Source organism: Phodopus roborovskii, unplaced genomic scaffold, assembly GCF_943737965.1.
Source record: "Phodopus roborovskii unplaced genomic scaffold, PHOROB, whole genome shotgun sequence".
In the NCBI taxonomy this organism is placed as follows: Eukaryota; Metazoa; Chordata; class Mammalia; order Rodentia; family Cricetidae; genus Phodopus; species Phodopus roborovskii.
This window is the reverse complement of record NW_026126511.1, coordinates 21,311,126-21,334,229: the sequence shown is the minus strand read 5'-3', so window position 1 is coordinate 21,334,229 and position 23,104 is coordinate 21,311,126.

Genomic DNA, 23,104 nt, shown 5'->3' with positions numbered 1-23,104 from the left:
GCATGGTTAAGGTGTGGCTACAAAATTAACAATGATATTAACAGCAAAATGGAAAACAATACTTAAAGTGCTATTTTTCGTTTTTGTGATAATGTAATTGCTAAATTAAATCATGAGGTTTTACTAGTTGGTGTCAACAATTAATCAATAGATTATAATTATCAAAATAAGTATGTATTCAATTATCAAAGAGATTTATATAGTGTCTATTTTACTGCAAATTATGGACATTCTATTATCTAATTCACTTTATTTTGTTTTGGTTGTTGTTTTAAATCAGTATAATATAGTAAAGAATGAAAACAAAATAACTAGAATGAACATATTCTGTGTTTCATGGCTATCTAATAAGAAAGTTGTTTCTCAGTGTACTATGTAGTCCAAAATGAAAGTATGTCATATCCACTAGCTATTTCGGATAAACTTGAGAAAAATGAGTGGCCTATTATTGCTTTATAAATTTATTATCTTGCAAAACTATACCTTATTTAAGTCACATGTCTTTCTTGATCTGAACATATTGGTCAAATTTTAATACATTAGCTCATCCTTCAATGTCCATTTTACTGTGTATCTGGAGGGTCCATTTTTTAAATATTTTTTGTATTTAAATTTGAAACAAAGTTGCTTTACATGTCAATCCCAGTTCCCACCCCTCTCCTCCTCCCACGCCCCTCCCCACCAACTCCTATCCTTATTCCCTATGTGCTCCCCAGGGAGTGTAAGGCCTTCCATGGGGGATCTTCAAAATCTATCATATCATTTGGTGCAAAGGCTAGGCTGTCCTCCATGTTTCTAGGCTGGAATGGGCTCTCAATACTAGGGATAAATACTGATCTACTACCAGAGGCCCCAAAGACTTCCCAGCCCTGCTAAATAGCATCCATGTTCAGGGGGTGTAGGTAAGTCCTATGCTGGTTTCATAGATGTGTGGGTTAATATCAGGATTTTCAATTCAATTCCATTGGTCTACCTGTCTATTTTTGCACTAACACCAAGCTGTTTTCAAGACTATAACTCTATAGTAGATCTTAAAGGCAGGGATGGTGGTGCCTCCAGAAGTTTATAGGATTTTTTTTTAAAGAAGAAATTGGAAGAAGATAATCTTTTCAATCTAGGGAGAAATTTGTAATGACTTCAGAGCAGTTCTGACTGCTGGAAAATTTGATTTCTCTTGCTTGAAGTTTCTCTTCAAAAGCACCAGGGAAAAACATGAGAACTCCTTTCTCATTTAAGCACAAACTAAGCTACCTTGACTAACTTGGTGAATCAAGCACCAGACTCATGTTTTAAAGGCTGCTAAATGATCCACATCCATGCAACAAAGACATCTGTTCAACTATGTTCATAGCAGCATTATTTGTAATAGCAAGAAACTGGAAGCAACCTAGATGCCCCTCAATTGAAGAATGGTTAATGAAGATGTGGCACATCTACACAATGGAATACTACTCTGCAGAAAAAATAATGGTATCTTGAAATTCACAGGCAAGTAGATAGCACTTGAAGAAACCATCCTGAATGAGGTAACCCAGTCACAAAAAGAGGAACACAGTATGTACTCACTCATATATGGATTTTAGACCTAGATCAAAGGATCACCAGTCTATAATTCACACCACCAGAGGAACTAGGATACAAGGTATATTCTAAGAGATTCATAAAGAGTCCCTCACAGAACCTGGAAGGGACAAGTCCCCCAGAGCACAGGGGAAGTGGGGGGGAGGGGAACGAATGGAGATAGAAGTAGGAGAAAACGAGGGGGAGGAAAGGAAAACACGTGTGACCAGGAAGATTGAGCCTGGTTAGGAATAGAAGACAGGAGAGAGAGAGAGAGAGAGAGAGAGAGAGAGAGAGAGAGAGAGACAGAGACAGAGACAGAGACAGAGACAGAGAGAGAACATAAAAGAGGGAGCCAATATTGGTTTGAAGATAAAATTGAACACAAAGAAAGGTCTAGAGAACTACAAGACTGCTCCCAACTAACAATTTGAGCTTCTGTGGAAAGGCTACCATAAATGCCCTTCCCAGATAGTGAGATAAACAACTAATTTATCCATGGAGCCCTCAACTAATGTCTGTTGGAAACAGAAGCAAACACCCATACATAAACACTGAGTCGAAGTAGAACCCAGATGCAGATGGAGAGGACAAGACCAGGCAGCAAAAACACATAGAGACAGCTTACCTGAACAAGGAGGAGCTAATGGCCCACCAGACTGATAGCTGTGAAGTCAGCATGGGACTGACTCAGGCCCCCCTGAATATGTGTCTCAGCCAAAAGGACTGAGCAGTCTAAGGGACCTCAGACAGTGGAGCCCTGGTGTACAAAAGGACCTTGGGAACACATCCCCCATTGAGGGATAACTGCCTTAACCTAGAGACAGGAGAGAAGCACTAGCCCCTACTTCACATGACCTGACAGATCTACATGACCCCAACTGGATGGCATTCCCCTACATATGGAATTTGGGTGGGGGAATGGGAGGGGAGGGTGGTTAGGGTACATGTGAGAGGGCAAGAGAGGGTAAAAGGGAGGGAGGGAGGGAAGGATAGAGGGAGGGAGGGAGGGAGGGAAAACTGGGATCGACATGTAAAATAATAAATTAAATAACAAAAAAATTGCTTTGACTCAAAAATTTAAGTTCAAGGACAAGTTACTGGGTAAAAGGATTTCTATTTTTGTTTCCACAGAAAATGAAAAGCTGTGGATTCCTTCCAGACTAATGTGATTTCATCAAGCCAGATTGCCTGAAACGGAGTACCAGGTGATCCTACATTCAAAACAGCTAGCAGTCTTGCGGACTAAAGCCAGGATTTCTGCATCTTCATAGTATCCCCCAAGACAGCGCCCCTTACCAGCAGGAAGTAGTTTGGAAAGAACAATGCCCAAATTCCCAAATATTGTGTATAAATATTTGTTTTCATTTAAATGGACTTGGTTACATAAAATAAAAAAAAATGTGAAAAAAAAAGAATAAATGCAAAGTCCACTGAATTCCTCCAGAGGGAACCTCTTCTACTCTATGCTTGAGGAAGAGGACACCAATATCAGGATTGCTTTCTCATTGTCAGGGGTAAAATCACTATCATAGAGCGGTGCGATACTTAAGAAAATTACTTACCCAATCAGATTCATCTTAATTTACACAGATGCATGCCACACTGCCTCATGGACTCAAGATACTTTCACAACACTACATTCTCTATATTTAACTTACTTATGGACTCCAATATCCCTATGCATGTCTTCAACAACCAGTCTTTCACCTAGTTCCCACATACTATCCCATTACAAATTAGAGTAGATATTTATTTTTACTGCCTTTTAAATATATGATAGTGATAGCATTGAAAAATGGAGCATTAAAACCACTAAATAGTGTAGCCAGCTAAGATAACCAGTGAAATACTTGAAAGTGAAAGCTTAAGTGGACTAGAAAACAGCGTGAACAAACAGCAAAAGAAGAACAAAACATGCAAAGTCAGAGTGGTATAATGCAGCCTAGTTAGGGAAGAGAGCCTGGTAGAAAGAAATCATGAGATATGAGGAGATGTGGAAGGCCAATTGTGCAATTAACTGAAACTTCCTGTGACTTGAGGATATCTTACCTGCCCCAGCTACCAGGATTTGCTTCATATCAACAGTTTTGGCACAAGTCACACATTCAATGTTTGAATTCTTTTCAATGAATTGGCCTTCAATCAATAAATATCAATAAACTAATCAAAACTGGCAAAAAAATAAATAAGTAAACAAAATAATTCTATCGGGCATGATATTGCATGCATGCATTTAACTACAGCTCTTGGGAGACAGAAGATGCTGTATTTCTATGAAGTAGAACTTATTCTAGTCTTTGTAGTGAGTTTGAAGTCAGCTTGTACTACATACCTAGACTCTGCAAATAGATAGGTCACAGAAGTTCTGATTATACCGATGAAACGCTAAATATTCTTTCATGAAGAATACCAAAGTGCCATTCATTTTTCTTCATCTTTATATGTATTAAATTAAAACATTTTCAACACAGGAAATTTCAATATATTCATTTTCTTCATGAGTTCCTTGCTTCTATATTTAGCAGAATTCATGAAAGGCTTCAATAAAACATCACACTTTTCTGCCATTTCCAGCATTTAGCAGATGTGTAAATTCTTAGGTTGTAGTCCCCTTTTCCCAAAGTAACAATACCCTGGGAATAGTGATGGATGCCAGGAATCACAGTCTGAGGATGATCAAAACATCCAAGTGGGGGGAAAAAGGCCAGAGGCTATGAATGTGAAAGACAGCAAGAGGACCAGGGTTCTTGGGAAGAGTTTGAGGGAAGAAAGGTGAAAGGTAGCTTGATGTGGTTATATTTTATAAATAAATAAAAAATATCCTATATTGGTAGCTTTCTTCTTCAGTTTCCTTCAAACAACATGTACAAAGAATACAATTTTCACTTTATAGATAAATGGTTTGGAAGAAAAATGTAAGTGTAATGTTAATGTTCCCAAAATGTTAACTCTCTAAAGAATAAAGATATTTTTAAAATTTTAGGATGTATTTATTTTATCGTATTAAGTAGAAACATAATCTAGTTTACCACAGACTATAAAGGACTTTGGAATTAAACTTAAATATGACCAATAAAAATAAAAACAGAAACCCATATTCTACTTAAATATTTGTTATAAATTGGGAAAAATCTGTTAAGAAATTATATGATATAAATAATACACGTAGATACAATTGGCTAAACATACCATAAGAATTTTATTTCCTCTCATTTTAGGGCTGGAAAAAAACAAGGAAAAGGAAAAAAAATTGACAAGTTTTTAAATCAGAGTTAAAAGTTATTAGACAAATTAGTTAAATAACTGTCTGAAGATTCAATGCAATCTTCATCAAAATTTCCATACAAATCTTTAAAGTCCTTTAAAGGACAATTCTTAATTTCATGTACAAATTAAGGTATACTGAAGGTATCACAATCCTTGGTTTCAAGATGTAATACATAGTTTAACAATAAAACCTTATGATTTTAGAATAAAAATAGACACATGGGTAAATGGAATAAAACTGAAGACCTAGACATAAATACACAATCCTATGAACATCTGTGTTTTGATAAAGTAGCCAGAAATACACACTGGAAAAAAAGACAGCGCCTTCAACAAATGGTGCTGATAAAACTTTGTCTGTCTGTAGAAGAATTCAAATATACCTATATAAAAATTTGTCTTCATGTAGAAGTATTCAAATACACCTATATTTATCACCCTGCACAAAATTCAATTCCAAGTAGATCAAAGACTTTGACACAAAACTATACATACTAAACCCAAACGGAAGAGAAAGTTCAGAATAACCTTTGAACAACTGGCAAAGGAGACAACTCTCTGAACAAAACAGTGAAGCTCAGGCACTAAGATCAACAATTAATAAATGGCACCTCATGAAACTGAAAAGCTGTGTAAGGCAATGTCATTTAGATACAGTGGCAGCCTGAAAAATAAGGAAAGATTTTACCAACTCCACACCCAATAGAGGACTGAAACACAAAAGACATAAAGAATTCAAATAATTTGATATTTTATAAAATCAACAAATAATCCACTTAAAAATGGAGTACAGATCTAAGTATAAATTCTCAGTAGAGGAATCTCAAATGGCTGAGAATCACTTAAAGTTCAATATACTTAGCAATCAGGGAAACACAAATAAGAACTACTTTGTGATTCATAATATACCTGTCAGAATGGCTAAGAGCAATAACGTAAGTGACAGCTCATGCAGGTGAGAATATGGAGCAAGGTGAACACTGCTCCCTTGCTGGTGGGAGTGCATATTGTACAGCCATTGTGGAAATCAGTATGGTTGTTTGTCAGAAAATTGGTAGTCTACCTATACTATACCACTCTTGGACATATATACACAAAGGACAATGCCATTCTACCACAAAGACATCTATTCAATTACATTTGTTATGGTTTTATATGCCAGAAACTGGAAACAATTTAGATGTCCCTCAAAACAAGAATGGTTAAAGATAATATGCTATATTTACACAATGATGTGCTACTTTGCTGTTAAAAAATCATCATCAAATTGCAGGCAAATGAATGAGACTAGAAAAATTCAACCTAAATGACTTAACCCAGACCTAGAAAGACAAAAACAGTATTTATTTACTTATAAGTGGACATTAACTCTTAAGTAAGTAATAATCAACCTATAATCCAGGACTCTATCTACAGGGGATGAAGGGTCTCACTGAGAAGAGAAAATAGGTTTTTTATAGGTGGACTGGGGTGGTTGGGGATGGTAGCAAGAGGGAACAGGTTGTGGGGTGGGGGATAAGCCATGGAGAGAAAGAGTATAGTGAGAGACATCTGGAATTTAAGGGCATTTAGAGGGTAGTGTAGAAACCTAGTGCAGTGGAAACTTACTGAAATTTACAAAGATGATCCTAATGAGGATCATAGTAATGGAGGATACAGAGTCTGGCCATCTTTTCTAGTCAGGAGGCTTCTAGTGATAGGCTAGTGCTACAGTCAGTGGAGTTGTTGGCTGAGAGTGTCCCATGGAGAACTTCAAACAACTGAAGCTAATCCTAGGGCAGAGAGTTAGGGTCCCGAAACTAACAATAAGACCCCATTGCCGAGGACAACATCCACCCTGCCCAGTGAATGGAGAGAGGCTCAGCTGGTGCCTGAAAGGAACCTCTTCTCTTCTGTTCTTGTCTCTTTGCAGCTTGAAGGTATTCTGCAGGCTTTGGGAAAGAAAGCCTAGACACCAACCCAGCCATAAAACCTCTGCCCAACAATCTGTCCTGTCTGTGAGATATTCAGAGGTAAAGGTGGAGCAGAACATGTGGGAGTGTCCAACCAATGGCTTGTTAAAGCTGACTCCCACCGGAGAGAGAGAGACTATGTCCAGCACTGTGTGGATGGCCAGAAGCCAGGGACTGGATAGCCCAAGACCTAGAGTAGAACCTAACAGGACTGACAGAAAAAAAAAAAAAAAAAAAAAAAAAAACAACTAAATGATTTCAAATGGCATCCTTCCATACTATTAGATTGGTGCCTTGTCTAGTCATCATCAGAGAAGCTTCCTTTGGCAGCATATGTGTGTACAAAGAGCAACAATCAGATATTATGTAGAGAAAGCTTCTAATTTAGAGGTTTTAGTTTGGTTCCCTCCCATCAGAGACTCAGGAATCCCTCCAAAGTTAGGTAGAAATACTGTAGGACTTCAATGGAATGTAGAATATGACCTACTAAATCAGAGCTCATATAAGTTCACAGAGATTGAAGTGGTAAATATGGGGCTGCTTTGAACTGCATGTAGTCTTCTGTATGTATGTTACAGCCACCCCAACAGTGGGAGCAGTTTCTCTGACCCATTTGCCTGCCCATAGTATTTTTTTCCATCTATTGGGTTGCCTTCTCCAGCCTCACTATGAATGCTTTTGCCTTGTCTTATTGTCTCTTGCTTTGTTCTGTTTGATTATCATCCTTTGGAGACCTACTTCTTTCTAAAAAGAAACAGACGGGCATTGGGCTTGGACAAGAGGAGAGATGGGGCATCTGGGAAGAACTGGAGGAGAAGAAGTTATGGTTGCATCCTATTACATGAGAAAAGAATCTATTTAAGAAAACAACTTAGGAAAAGATATCTGATATGTTTCCCATTTGATTTATAATGAGAAAACTGAAAATAACTCATAAAAAGATTTAGGTGATAACCAAAGGAAAAAAGAAAAATTTTCTGTTGAGCTTAAAAGGACATCTTATATTTTCTTTCATTATTTTCTGTGCCAGCGTACTTTGCAGAGCATTAATGTATAAAAATCATGGAATGAAGCTTGATATCTAGATTGAGAGATTAGAAATCACATATTACATTTTATGTTAAAGAAAATAAAATCTTAAAAACAGTAAAACACACACACATACACAGCTGTTATATTGACTATCAAAATTAACATCTATACTAATTCTACCAGAAGTAAAATGAGAATTTAATTTTATCATATGGATACAACCCCAAATCAACTGAGGGTTGCTTAGTCTTCTGACTTATTTTCCATCATGACAACTCCAGATACTTCTGAGATGTGGAAACGTTCATTGAGAAGATGACTCTGTAGGACTGGTCAGTAGGAAAGTCTGTGGTGCATTTTCTTCATTAATGAATAATACAAAAGTGAGTAGCCCACTGGTGCAGTGACATTCTTGGTCAAGTGGTCCTGTTGTATAAAAAATAAAGTGAACAAACCAAGTGAGGCAATCCAGCGAGCAGCACTTTTCCATGGCTTCTGTTACAGCTTCTGTCTCTCGATTCTTGCCCTGAGTTTCCGCCTGACTTTCTTTGATGATGAAATTTCATGTAGCATTTTCTTCCTAAGTTATTTTTGTTGAGTCATTTCTTCAAAACAGTAGATATCCTAAGTGAGACAATTAGAGACATGGGCTCTCTTTTCATAAAGGTAAGTTATTTTTGTTGAGTCATTTCTTCAAAACAGTAGATATCCTAAGTGAGACAATTAGAGACATGGGCTCTCTTTTCATAAAGGTGGAAAAGAAAAGGAAGTATAGTACTGATGAAGGTAAGATTTCTAAAAAGAGACATCTGCCTACAAATAGGATATCAGAGTGTCACATCCCCTGAAAAATGATTAATAGAAGCTTCCCTTCTTCTCCTGAGGAGAAAGTTTGCCAAAAACAATTTGTGCTGTTGTCTGGCAAAAAGAAAACTGAATCACAACATCCCTATGGCAGCAAAAGATGCTTTGCTTCCAAATAAAATTGAAATAGTGCAAGGTTCTTTCAGAATACATAAATGCACATTCACACACAGACAGACATATAGACATACATGCATACATACAAACAGACAGACAGATAGAGATAGATAGAGATAGATGATTTAGATATAAGCTGAAGACTTTAAGAAAATATGATTGATACTGTCATTAATTTGATCTCAGGTAGTATGAAGAATTATCATTTGATGTGGTTTATAATGTAAAGAAGTTTCTGAGCATAACCATAACAGATTTTCAAGATTAGATTGACTTCATCAAGGGGTAGCCAACCTTGAAATGTGAGGCAACCTAAACATTTTCTGAGGTGCTTCTTCCAGATATGTCTTCCTGATTGTGGGATATAAACTAGAGAAAACTACTCATACTTGGGATCTATCAGCAACTGATGAACTGGGTGTAGAGGACCCCAGTACAGCCAGACCCAAATCTTTGCCATGGTGAGCGGTTATGCACAGCAATCATTCCATGAGTTGGCATACTCAATTAGCAAGAACAGTTACCCAGAAGCAAAACTATAGAAGTCAAAAGCAAAGTTAGCCACATGGAAAGACTTTCCCAGGACTTTGACAGATTATGTCTTTATTTTTGTTTTGGCAGGTAGTATGATCCATGTGTTAATTTTATGGGATGAATGATACTTCCATCACAGAGTCAGTTGTGCTAAGGTCTGAGTGCCTACTAACATCAGAGTGTCTATTACAGTCCATTAAGAACATAACAAGTGAATAGAGAAAATTTGTGTGGAAACATGGGGTCATTGAGATGATAATCATGAGCACGTGGGATTTTTTGACTTTTGGAACTAGCTTTTGGGAGCATGTGGGAGAATTTTAAACTTTGAGCTAGAAAGGCCCATGAGAGAATTTATGGGAATTTAATGAGAAAGATTGGAAATGTAGAGTAAGTGGAAGCCTCTTTCTGAGAGAAACATTGACTCTCAGGACCTGGCTAGAGAGCATTTGGTTATTCTCTGACAAAGGCTCTAACTATGTTATCCCTGTGGCCTGAGAAGTTACATTTGATAATAACTCCTAGATTTAAAAGTCAGGGACAAACTTTTAAGTCATGGGAGCAGTCCCAATGTGGTATGGCTGTTGTTCCGCACATCAGTGTATATCTAAAACCAAAGAGCAAGAAGTAGGGCAGGAAAGAACAGAACCTTTGTTCATTTATTTTGTCAAGTAGATGAACTGGAACAAGTTGAAGAGTAGACTAAAGGGAGATAACAAACCCGAGTCTGTGGTGGTAAAAAGAGAAGCATCTTACTCTCCACAGGGACAAGGGGAAACTTCCCTGAGCCACATTTACATAAAAACTACACAATTCTTCATTGTTATGAGCAGGTTTTTCACCAACCTGGTCCCAGAGCCACACCAGCCCCAAATAACACACAGAGATGCTGTATTATATATAAAGCTGTTAGCCTGTTACTAGCATTTCTTATTGGCTACCTTTGTCTTAAATATTAACCCATTTCTATTAATCTAATTAATTCCATGTGATCTTATCTTACCACAGAGCCCAGCATACTACCCAGTAGGTCCTCCATCTTGAATCTCCTCCCTACTCTTCCTCTCTCCTCCTAGTCTCCTAGTCCCAATATCTTGCTTTCCTATTGGCCAACAGTGCTTTATTCATTAACCAATAAGAGAAACATATTTACAGAATGGTATCTCCCATCACTTCTTTTTTTTTTAATTTAAAGAAAATTTGAAATTATTTTTTATTTTATTTTTTAACTTTTATTAACTCTTTGTGATTTCACATCATACATTCAGATTCTATTATCTCCCATAACCCTCTGCCTTTGCAACTTCCTCCCTGCAAAACAAAACCAATTTTAAAAGAAAAACCAGAAACCAAACCAAACTTTTGCTTTTATTCATCACCATTTTGACTTATTTTTGATGCTATCATAGATCACAGTTTTTGTCATAGGTGTCAGAGAAATCTTGGACTTTGGAACTTTAAATGGTATTCTTACTGCTCCAGACTTGGGATTTTAAAATAAGACTGGGTTTTGTATTATAAGATGACCGTGAGTCTACAGGGAAAAGATCAGGAACATTTGGCTTAAAACTGGTACCTCTGAGAAGTACTGATACTACATAGTAGAAAAATAGCCATAATTAATTAATGAAATTTGGGAAATGTGTATGCTTTACTATGTAACTAAAACATGTATTTAAATGTAATTTAGTCACAAGAAAAATGCATGAGTTACAAAGTTAAATGCAAAGCATGATTTATGTAACAGCATATCAGTTGATTTTAAAAATAGCATGTTTGAATATCAAGATGACAAGTGGACTTGTGAAGGCTAGTATGGATTGTCAACTTGATGAGACTTAAAAATCTCAGGACATGCACATAAAGGGTTTTCCAGATTATACTGATGGATGTGTTAATACCTATCTGACACACAGCTAACTTCATTCATTGTGCTCGGGCACTATGCTGCATTTAAAGGAGAAAACTTAGTCTGGAGTTGGTGGCACACACCTTTAATCCCAGCACTGGGGAATTTGAAGCAGGCAGATCTCTGTGAGTTCGAGACCACCCTGATCTACAGAGCTAGTTCCAAGATGGGTTCCAAAATGATATGGAGAAATCCTGTCTCAAAAAAAAAATCAAATAAATATATAGATATGTAGGTAGGTAGACAGACAGACAAATAAAGGAGAAAGCTACTTGATAAAAATTGTCTATTATTCACTGCTCCCTGGCTGTGTATAAAATGTGACCAGGTGAGTAGGCTCCTCCCAAGGACTTCCCACATTTACACTATACCTTCTACTTTGAGCAAAATAAACCCTTTTCCTTAAGTTACTTTTGTCCAGTAATTTTGTTCCAGAACAAGGCAACAATACAGATCACAGCTAACACTGTGACAGTTGACTTTTTACTAGATCTCTCCATTTGTTACTGTATCCAACAAAAATTGTTTTAAAAAAAATGAATAGGTATATAATACAAAATGTAGATTGTTGTGGGACACTTGTACAGTGTGTGAAGTTTATTGCTATTATTGGTATAATAAAAAGCCAAATAGCCAATAGCTAAGCAGGAATTATAGGCAGGATTTCCTGGGATAAAACGGAAGAGGGGGAGGCAACTTGAAGGGCAAGCAAATATTAAGAGAGATGGAGAGGAATCAGAAGGTACAAGATGGCAAAGGGTTAGTGACACATGATAGAACATGGATTGATATAAATGGGTTAAACTATGTTATAGGAACTAGTAAGGAACAATCCTAAGCTATAAGCTGAGTTTTAATAGTTAATATGAAGTCTCCTCGTCATTTCAGAGTTCACTGTCAGGACAAAAGAAGGCTCCTTACAGCAGATTCATGCCAGCTGAAATCTTTATTTCCATATGTTTGTAATTTATAAAATTAAACCACTATTGTTGGAAAGTTTCCTCAATGTCTATTTATGTGGATACATTACTGTACATATGCAGCATATTAAGATACAATTTTAGGTATATATCCTCTGGTCCACATATATGTCACTGCTTTATCTTAAGCATATAAATATTGTCATACAATCTGTAACCTCAATTTAGAAAAGTATATTTTATCTTATTTCCATGTAACTACTTCCAAGTTTCAAAATCATACTAACACTACTTATTTAAAAAATAACAGCAAATATGAAAAAATAATTGGTATTTTCAGAAGTAAAGTAGCTATAAATTTTTGGAGTTACTTATAAAGTCATTAAGTCGTCATATACAATATACACACATATCGGAGGTATTTGTAATGAAAGTATCTGGAAACCAAGAATATTAAGAAGGATGGAACAGGGGAGACAGGACAATATAGAGAGGTGCGTGTGATTAGAAATATGCTTGGATGCAGTATCTTAATAAATCCATCATTATACAGTGAATAAATACTAATAAAAAATTCAAAGAAAACTGTCAATATGGTAAGCCATCTCAACTTAGAAATTAAGATTATTTGGAAATTGTCCATAGCAAAAAAAAAAAAAAATATTTTTGTGGTGGCAGCAGTTCCCGGCATTAAAATTAAATGTGAAATGGTAACTAACATTCAAAATTACTCATGTGTAGAAACTTTACCCTTTGGAGCAAAAGGCTGTGAAGGTCATGTGTAAGACAACTGCTGAGGTATTGATAAAGAGGAGAAATTGCGCTAAAAATCTATTATAGCTTGAAGCATTTCCTTTGATAGAAATGTATGTATGTATATATGTATGTACATATGTGTATCCCTTAAAATGTGAAATAGTGCTCAATCCAACCCCCACTCATGCACCCAGATATAAACACTATCAACAAAAAGAGGCAACAGTCCAGAGCTCCCATGTAACCCTGAGCATGACATGGGTTAAAAGTTGGTTTCAATCTATCCAGCTCGTGTCCTTCCATTTGTTGCAGACCACAGTTGAACAAGCACCCTTTGACCCAATCTATAGGTTCTGCAGGCAATGCTCTGACTTGCAGGAAGGGATGATGGGAAATTCATTACAGTCAACTTTGATTTGCTAACTGGTTGTTTTTACAGACACTTTCTTTGCTATTAACTTGCAATCTTCCATTTACCAATATTAAAAGGTCTACTCTAATAGTGACAGGTAATCCAGTTCTCTGTGGATCCGATGTCTCCTTTTGTGTATGCTGGAGAATATCTTAAACAGTAAAGAAATGGATATGCTAAATAGGATTTGTTAGGCATGAATTTCTACATACTTAAAACAAACTGAAAATTAACAACATTGATAAGAAAATGAATTATTAATTCATTTAAATGAGCTTTTACCAAGTAATCCAGATATAATTTCAGAAGGTAAAAGGCCATATATATCATGTTTTATCATGAAATAAAAAACCTAATCAAAATGATATTAAGCATACCTTTGCTCAACACGTAGAAAGCAAATTCTAAGTGCCACTCTGAAATTACAAATATTTCCCATACGATCTCATTAACAAAGGTTTTGAATTCAATTTTTATGGACAATAATGTAAAAAATAGGGAATAAATGTCTTGAATATCCTCTCATTTAAAGTTGTCAATTTATGAGAGCATAAAATCCCATTCCCATGCAAATAGTTCCAGGCTGTGAATGAATATCAAAATTTTTTATTTCAGAAATATTCAATAAAGTGAAAAACTGATGGCAGTTTTCAAAGATAAGAAATAGGCTTAAATCCTCTAAGCATGTTCTTACAAAGCCATTGAAACTAACAGAATATGTGAATTTATCATTTAGAAATTCTGTTCAATAAATTGTTTTTATATAGACATTTATGTACTTCTCAAAATTAATATCAAAGCAACTGTGTGCATTTACTACATTATCTTTTAAAATAGCAGAGAAACAAATCAGTAAATGAGGTTATATTGCTAATTAACATACTGTCTTCACAACTTATAGTACACTACAAAACCGTGCCTTCCATTTTATCACATAGATGAAACAGTTATCTTTCAGGGTTTGAAATTTCTGTGATCTTTATGCTTAATAAGCTCGGTAAAAGGCATTCAAATTACATCACTTTTGTCTTGGAAGTTAAATTGGGAAATATTGCATTCTCTGAGATGATAAACTCTGCTGAAGATAAATTATCATGAGAAATAGTTTTAATTGATTTACCATAATAAAAGTTATGCGACTTTGAAGTGCAAATGACACATTAAAATGAATCTACAGTATGTTGATAATAAAGTGGCTTCTTTGTTAATGGAATTACTGACACTGCAGATGCTTTCTAGAGTGATGTCTTCTACTGTTAATCAAAAGACATCAATGTAAGGTGAATATACTGTTTATTTAAATCCCAGCCCTGATTATTCACTTCTTGCAATATGTAGGTCAATATGTGAATATTAGGGACCAGCCGTTGTTGTCTGAATTATTAACTCTCTTGCTTTTGTCTTAATACCTTGTTTTGAAGGCTAAATTTCTGCCTATGACTATAAGCCAACAAGACTCTGTAAGCATGCGGAGTTCAAGCTGAATTTCATTATATGTAGTCTAGCTATGTGTCTTCCACAGCTGTATTCCAAAATTTATATTCTGAAAAATTAAAGCAGTAAATGGCTTTAGATATTAAACTTTGATTTGTTTTAAGAAAACACTATTTCATTTTTTACATAAAATGTCATAACAATTTTGGCTAAAGTCACATTTTATAATATTCTTCAACAACATTTTACAATAATATCACTTTTAGTCAATGTTGAAATAATTTAAATATATTAGTAATTATTTTACATGAACATTTTATCTTAATGCTGTAATTTATCAGTTTCAGTATATGATTCTATATCATTAATATGTGTATACAAAGAGCTCTGGAATAGTCTATGCCTGTTTATGACAAGTAAATTCAAAATTCTTGATCTCTTTCAAAATGGATGCCTCAAATTTCCCCAGGTTTGCAAGGTAATGCAAGACAACATTGTGACTTTTAAATGTAAAACCTAGCCAAATAGTGCATGCAGCATTAACCTCTACTATTTAGTAAAGAAATAAATTGGAAGAATATTATTGTAATTAGACAAAGAAGGGTCACATCTTAAAAATCTGATATTGTTCTACTTAATGCAAAGTACTGATAGACAATAATGAAATCTTATACCTTAGCAGCCAAACACATCATTTCTTACTTACTAAACTCTTTATGTGGAATTTAAAGAGTTAGACACTCATGGTTGTTACATAAGTTTATGGTTCTTTGAAGACTATTCTATATCTCTTATGGCAGATGGGAAAGTGTAAGGGTTATAAGAAATACTGATACCTTAGACAATAATTTGATGTACTGAGAAGTTCAAATTAAAGAAAAATATCCTCAGATGAAAGCAGTAACTCACAGAATATTAAAATAGACATAAAGAAAAGTTACCATTGAAATGGTATGGGGATAGCTATGGGTAATATCATACAATTGTATATTAACAGTGAGGAAACTGAGGAAGAAAAAAAAATCTGAATTTTGAGGACTGTCTCAAAAAGTAAGTTCAGAAGTGTCTTAAATCTGACACTACTCTGCCTATCAAGGAATAAATAAAATAAGTAAAACCAATTTTGGAAATGTCACACAAAGTACAAGCAGCAATAATGTGAGTGTAGGCATTTTCACCAAGGCTTCTAAGAATATTATTTGTTCTAAATTGGGATGCACTTCAGCATCAGGTATGAGAAAATTCACAAACTTCAATTCAAAATGCATTGTTTCTAATTATGTCAATTTTAGGTTTGCTTATATCCTTTTAACCTGCCTTATCAGTGATTGCTTCTCTTGAGGACACTTGTACTAAGAAGAATCTTGTCATTCGGTTTCAGAAAAAAACTGAGCTGTGATCCAGGAAATGGAAGTGAACATCAGACGTTTTCTTGCCTGCACGCATTTGCCGATTTGCAGCACTCATGCGTGCTTTCTCCTTTCAACCCGGAAAGCTCCTATCTGATATTTTTTTTAGTGGCTGTTTAAACAAAAATAGATGTTTATCTCTTTAAAATTTTGCCAGGAAGCTGTCACTTTTCCATTTACTCAAGCTATGTTGTGACAGAATGTGTCAGCTTCTCACACAAATGAAAAGAGATATAGACCTGTATTTACTTTAGCTGAAAAATAAGTAGTCATCAATTCAGAGAAAAGTGTTTTCCTTCTGAAATGATGAAGTAAATAGGAGTGGTTAAGAAAAGCAAGTGTTTCTTAATGCAAAAAAAAAAAAATTAAATTACACATACAGCTTTGCTTTAATTTATTATTATTATTATTATTTTTGACCATCCTGAAAGTGAATAATCTCATGGTGTGCAGAAAAAGGCACTTCAATCTGGCCCTTCCATAGCAAAAGATTTAACTCTATAAATAATAAATGTTCATTTACTCTTCACAGATTCTCTACTACACAGGCAAAAGAGTCAGTAATTTCAACAAAGAAAACAATTGTCCGTATGTGGCAGGTTTTAAAGGTATGTTAGTTTCAAAGCCAAAATAATTATTCAACATAAAGTATCTTGGTGTAACGCTTACCAAACAAGTAAAAGACCTATATAATAAGAATTTTGTGACTCTAAGGAAAGAAATTAAAGAAGATACCAGAAAATGGAAAGATCTCCCATGCTCTTGGTTAGGTAGGATTAACATAGTAAAAATGGCAATCTTACCAAAAGCAATCTACAGATTCAATGCAATCCCCATTAAAATCCCACCACAATAATAATCAACTTTATATGACAAAACAAAAGACCCAGAATAGCCAAAACAACCCTATACAATAAAAGAACTTCAGGAGGCATCACCATTCCTGACTTTAAGCTCTTCTACAGAGCTACAGTTCTGAAAACAGCCTGGTATTGGCATAAAAATAGACAGGTAGACCAATGGATTGGAATTGAAAAACCTGATATTAATCCACGCACCTATGAACACCTGATTTTCGACAAAACAGCTAAAATTATACAAAGGGGCGAGGACAGCATCTTCAACAAATGGTGCTGACACAATTGTATGAGGGTGTGTAGAAGACTGCAGATAGACCCATGTCTGTCTCCATGCACAAAACTCAAGTCCAAATGGATCAAAGACCTCAACATCAATCCAGCCACATTGAACCTCTTAGAAAAGAAAGTAGGAGGTACCCTTGAACAAATTGGTATAGGAGACTGCTTCTTGAATATAACTCCAGGGGCACAGACACTGAAAGAAACAATTAATAAATGGGACCTCTTCAAATTTAGAAGCTTCTGTAAGGCAAAGGACACAGTTGACAAGACCAAACGGCAGCCCACAGACTGGGAAAAGATTTTCACCAATCCTATATCCGACAAAGGGCTGATCTCCAAAATATACAAAGAACTCAAGAAACTAGTCAACAAAACACCAAATAACCCTATTAAAAATGGGGTACAGAACTGAAGAAAGAATTCTCAATGGAGGAAATCAAAAAGGCTGAAAGGCACTTAAGAAAATGCTCCACATCCTTAGCTATCAGGGAAATGCAAATCAAAAAAACTTTGAGATACCATCTTACCCCTGCCAGAATGGCTAAAATTAGACACACCAGTGATGACTTATGTTGGAGAGGATGTGGAGAAAGTGGAACACTCCTCCACTGCTGGTGGGAGTGCAAACTCATAAAGCCATTTTGGAGATCAGTATGGCGGTTCCTCAGGAAAATGGGAATTAGTTTACCATAGGACCTGGCAATCCCCCTCTTAGGCATATACCCAAAGGATTCACATCCATGCAACAAAAACATCTGTTCACCTATGTTCATAGCAGCACTATTTGTAATAGCAAGAACCTGGAAGCAACCTAGATGCCCCTCAATTGAAGAATGGTTAATGAAGATGTGGCACATCTACACAAAGCAATACTACTCTTCAGAAAAAAAATAATGGTATCCTGAAATTCGCAGGCAAGTGGATAGCACTTGAAGAAACCATCCTGAATGAGGTAACCCAGTCACAAAAAGAGGAACACAGTATGTACTCACTCATATATGGATTTTAGACCTAGATCAAATGATCACCAGCCTATAATTCACATCACCAGAGGAACTAGGATACAAGGTGTATTCTAAGAGATTCATATAAAGTCCCTCACAGAACTGGGAAGGGACAAGTCCCCCAGAGCTCAGGTGAAGTGGGGGAGGACAGCGAATGGAGAGAGAAGTAGGAGAAAATGAGGGGGAGGAGAGGAAGGCATGTGTGACCAGGATGATTGAGCCTGGTTAGGAATAGAAGATAGGAAAGACAGAGAGAGAGAGAGAGAGAGAGAGAGAGAGAGAGAGAGAGAGAGAGAGAGAGAACATAAAAGAGGGAGCCAATATTGGTTTGAAAATAAAATTGAACACAAAGAAAGATCGAGAGAACTATAAGACTGCTCCCAACTAACAAGTTGAGCTTACATGGAAAGGCTATCATAAATGCCCTTCCCGGAGAGTGAGATCAACAACTAACTTTCCATGGAGCCCTCAACTAATGCCTGTTGAAAACAGGATCAAACACCCATACATAAACACTGAGTCGAACTAGAACCCAGATGCAGATGTAGAGGACAAGACCATGCTGCAGAAACACATAGAGACAGCTTACCTGAACAAGAAGGAGCTAACAGCCACTATACTGATAGCTGGGAAGCCAGCATGGGACTGACTCAGGCCCCCCTGATTATGGGTCTCAGCCAGAAGGACTGAGCAGTCAAAGGGACCTCAGACAGTGGAGCCAGGATGTATCCCTGGTTCACAAAAGAACTTTGCAAACATATCCCCCATAGAGGGATAACTGCCTTAATCTAGAGACAGGAGAGAAGCCCTAGTCCCTACTTCACAGGACCTGTCAGATCTACATGACCCCCAACTGGATGGCACTCCCCTACATATGGAATTGGGGTGGGGGGAGGGGAGGATGTTTAGAGTGCATGTGAGAGGGCAGAGAGGGTAAAAAGGGAGGGAAGGTGGGAGGGAGGGCTAGGGGGAAGGAGCAAAGGAGGGAGGGAGGGAGAGGGAACTGGGATCTACATGTAAAATAATATATTAAACAAACAAACAAAAAATGCTTTGACTCCAAAATTTAAGTTGAAGGACAAGTAACTGGGGAAAAGGATTTCTATTTTTGTTTTCACAGAAAATGAAAAGATGTGGATTCCTTCCAGACTAATATGGTTTGATCACGCCAGACCGCCTGAAACAGAGTACAAGCTGATCCTACATTCAAAACAGCTGGACAAAACAGCCCTACAGACTACAGCCAGGATATCTGAATCTTCTTCCAATCCCCCAAGACAGCGCCCCTTACCAGCAGGAAGTAGTTTGGAAAGAACGACGCCCAAATTCCCAAATATTGTGTAGAAATGTTTGTTTTCATTTAATTGGACTGTCATATAAAATTAAATAAAATTAAAAAAAGAAAAAAAAACTTGTCACAAACATTTATATAAAATTAGGACACTGAAATAAATTGGGCAGCATTTATTGAACATTAAATGCATGTATCAGGAATCGGTACATGTGTTATACATGTATGTACATATGTGCACATGTGCATACTGTATATATGTGTACATATGTATGCACACACGTACAATCTATATATAATGTTTGTAAGTATTTATTTCTTTGATGATTCACCCTTTCTGAGATGGGATGGGAAGAGATGAGGGGATTGGGGGACAGGAGGGAGAGGGAACTGGGATTGGTATGTAAAATAAGATTTTCTTAAAAATTAAAAGAACAGATAATTATCAGGGTTTTGTAAAAGAGGTTCCATTGAAATAACAAAAAATGATTCTGGAGAAATGATGTAGAGGGCAAGGGCAGGTACTGTTCTCAAAGGCAGCACAAGATTCCCTTAACTCCAGTTGCGGGAAGACTCAAGCTCACTTCTGTTGTATGGAGGTACTTACACTGTACATGTACACGAGAGTATATACATTAAATACAATAAAGAGTTAATCTCAATAGCTTCACAATGTATGCAGTGGAATTTAATACTACAGTACCAGAAATATCAAAACAACGAGACAAAGGAAGGACCAAAAGCCAGGAATTCATAAAACATTATGTATATGCGAAGAGAACGGAGGATGAATTTTAACATTCTGTGTATTAGCCACCCTAAAAGATGGCTGAACTCCAAACTAAAAAGCTGCAGGGTGAGTTCCAATGGTCAGATATAAAACTGCAGTAAGCTAAAACAGCAGTCAAGATATGAGCAGTTCTGTCAACTTTATCACCTAGTGTAGACTGTGGCAGACAATACAACTAAAATTTAGAATCTTTCTTCAAACAGACAACTTCAAGAAGAAGGAACCACTTAAAATCAAAACATGAGAAGGGAACATAATAATAATGGAAATCAGCTAAATATTAAGAGCATTATTTTTAGGTTTACTGATTTTCTTTACTGAATAGTTTATTTAAAAATACGTATACATTTTTGAATCCTCTGATTTACTGTCCAAGGAGTGAATGATAAGTGTAATAAGCCACCAATATCAAGAATGAAGACGGGACCAAAGGTGGACACACTCTCACCAGAGACATACATAAATAAGGCTAACATGTTGGGATTGTACACTGCAAATTGGTGTATTAAATACTAAACATGAGCAACACTCATCAATCACAAAATGTTATGTTGAGTGAAAGAGCTCAGAAGGGCCAGTAGACCTAGTGTGTAATTTTAGTGCTTTGAAAGACATAACATTATGAATCACTCAGCCTGTATGAAAGAAAAACAAGCAATCACTGGAATGGTGGTTAGATTTAGGGATGTAGTGAAGAAATAGTTTTGTATCTCATCAAAATCTTGCATGACCTATGAATGGATTAACTGGAACTTCATCACCTACAGTATTGGAGTGTCTAATTAGACGGCTTAGTGAGTAAACACACTTGCTGTAAAGCACAATGACTTGAGTTAGAGCCCTGAAATATTTCCAGTGAAAGGAGAAAAACACCTCCTGGGAGTTCTTTTCTTACCTCTACCCTATTTTCATATCCATACCCTCCTTGAATCTCCACTGTTGTATACCTAAGAGTACCCCCAATACAGAATAAATAAATGTAAAATTTTAAGTGAATACGAAATTAATATATTGCACAGTATGTACAATTCTCCACAGTTAAAAGTAAGCACAGGGATTAGTTCACAATTTACTATCCTGTTTGATTTTAATGTGTCACACTAAAATTTTGTATGTTAAGCCCTTGCTTCCAGCATCCCATATTGTATTGTTGCTTGAATATAGAATACCCCTTTTGGGCTCATACATCTTGTCAGTTGGCCCACAGATGCTAAGACTATTTGTAGAGTTTGTAGAATATTTAGGAAGTAGGGCCTAGCTTAAGGAAATAGGGTTCTAGAATGCAGAGCTTATGTACCAGAAACCAGAAACACTGGTTTCTGTCAATATCTCTGCTTCCAAACCATCTCTATTAACCAGCTATCTGCCTCATAGTACAAGCCAATTACAAACTGATCCTACTTTTATGCCTTCACTATCAATAAAACACTAATCATTATTCCCTTCATCATTTTCCTGTCAAAGAGTCAAAGTCACTAAAGAGATTGTAAACACATATCTTTTTGAACAAAGGAAACTTGAGACTGAAGAGATAGCTCAGTGGCTGAAGTGTTTCTTGCACAAATCTAAGGACATGAGTCTGGATCCCTACAACTCTTTTTACTCCAGATGCAGTATGTTCACTAGGATGCAGAGGCAAGAGAATACTAAGAAACTCTCTGATCTGCTAGCCTGGGCCTACATCAGTAAACTGCAGGGCAATTTTGCCTTAACAAGCATGGAAGATTAGAACCGACATAAAAAAGTTTCTCTAACCTGTATGTTGTATGTTATATGTTATATGGTATATGCCCCACTTTACACCCACACTGTCTCTCTCCCTCTCTCTCTCTCACATACACACAGAGAGACAGAGAGAAAGGTTTATTTTAAAGGTATTTGCATATAGTCAATACAAAGGTAACACAACATACAAACTCCAAAAGAAAAGGAGTATCTACTAGACAAGGACATAACCCAGAACATTCTCTTCTCTGCCTACCACATGTTCTTGACTTCAGAGCCCCAGAAATACAGGAAACGAAAGTTCAATGTTTGTTTTTGTTTGTTTGTTTGTTTTGTTTTGTTTTTTTGACACATTAGGTTAGGAATTTTATTTTAATAGTTTAGAAAACTAATAAACTTGTCAATAATGTGAAATCATACTAAATAATAATTTAAAATCAATAGTGCATAAACTGTTTCAATGATGTCAATATTATAAAATAGTAACACACAAAGATGCTTCCTAATCAGTTTTTGGATTAATTTATATGATGGAATACATTTCCCTTAAATCACAAGATCTCTTTCAGGTTAGTACTGGCCAGCTGCTTAATGAGGGGAGCTATAAACTTCAAACTACATAAATGTGGTACATTAGTCTTCTTGGGTATATTCGTATATTCATGTTCACCATAAATCTCCTATCCCAAGCTGTTCAAATTACTTCTAAAAGAAAAAATATGAGTTGTCCCAGTTAAAACAATTCATAGATAATGATGACTCTTGTAAAATAAGTGTTTGGAAGTGTCTTGGAAGAATGTAGGAAGATACTAAGAAGGAAACAAAAATAAACCTACCCAGGACAGAGTTAAGTTACTAATGACATTGTATTATTACAGTTAAAGTAAACTTAATTTTTTAAAGGATTTCAACTCCATTAATCATGGCCTGATTGTGGTGGCACATGACTTTAATCCCAGCACTCAGGAAGTAGAGGCAGGCAG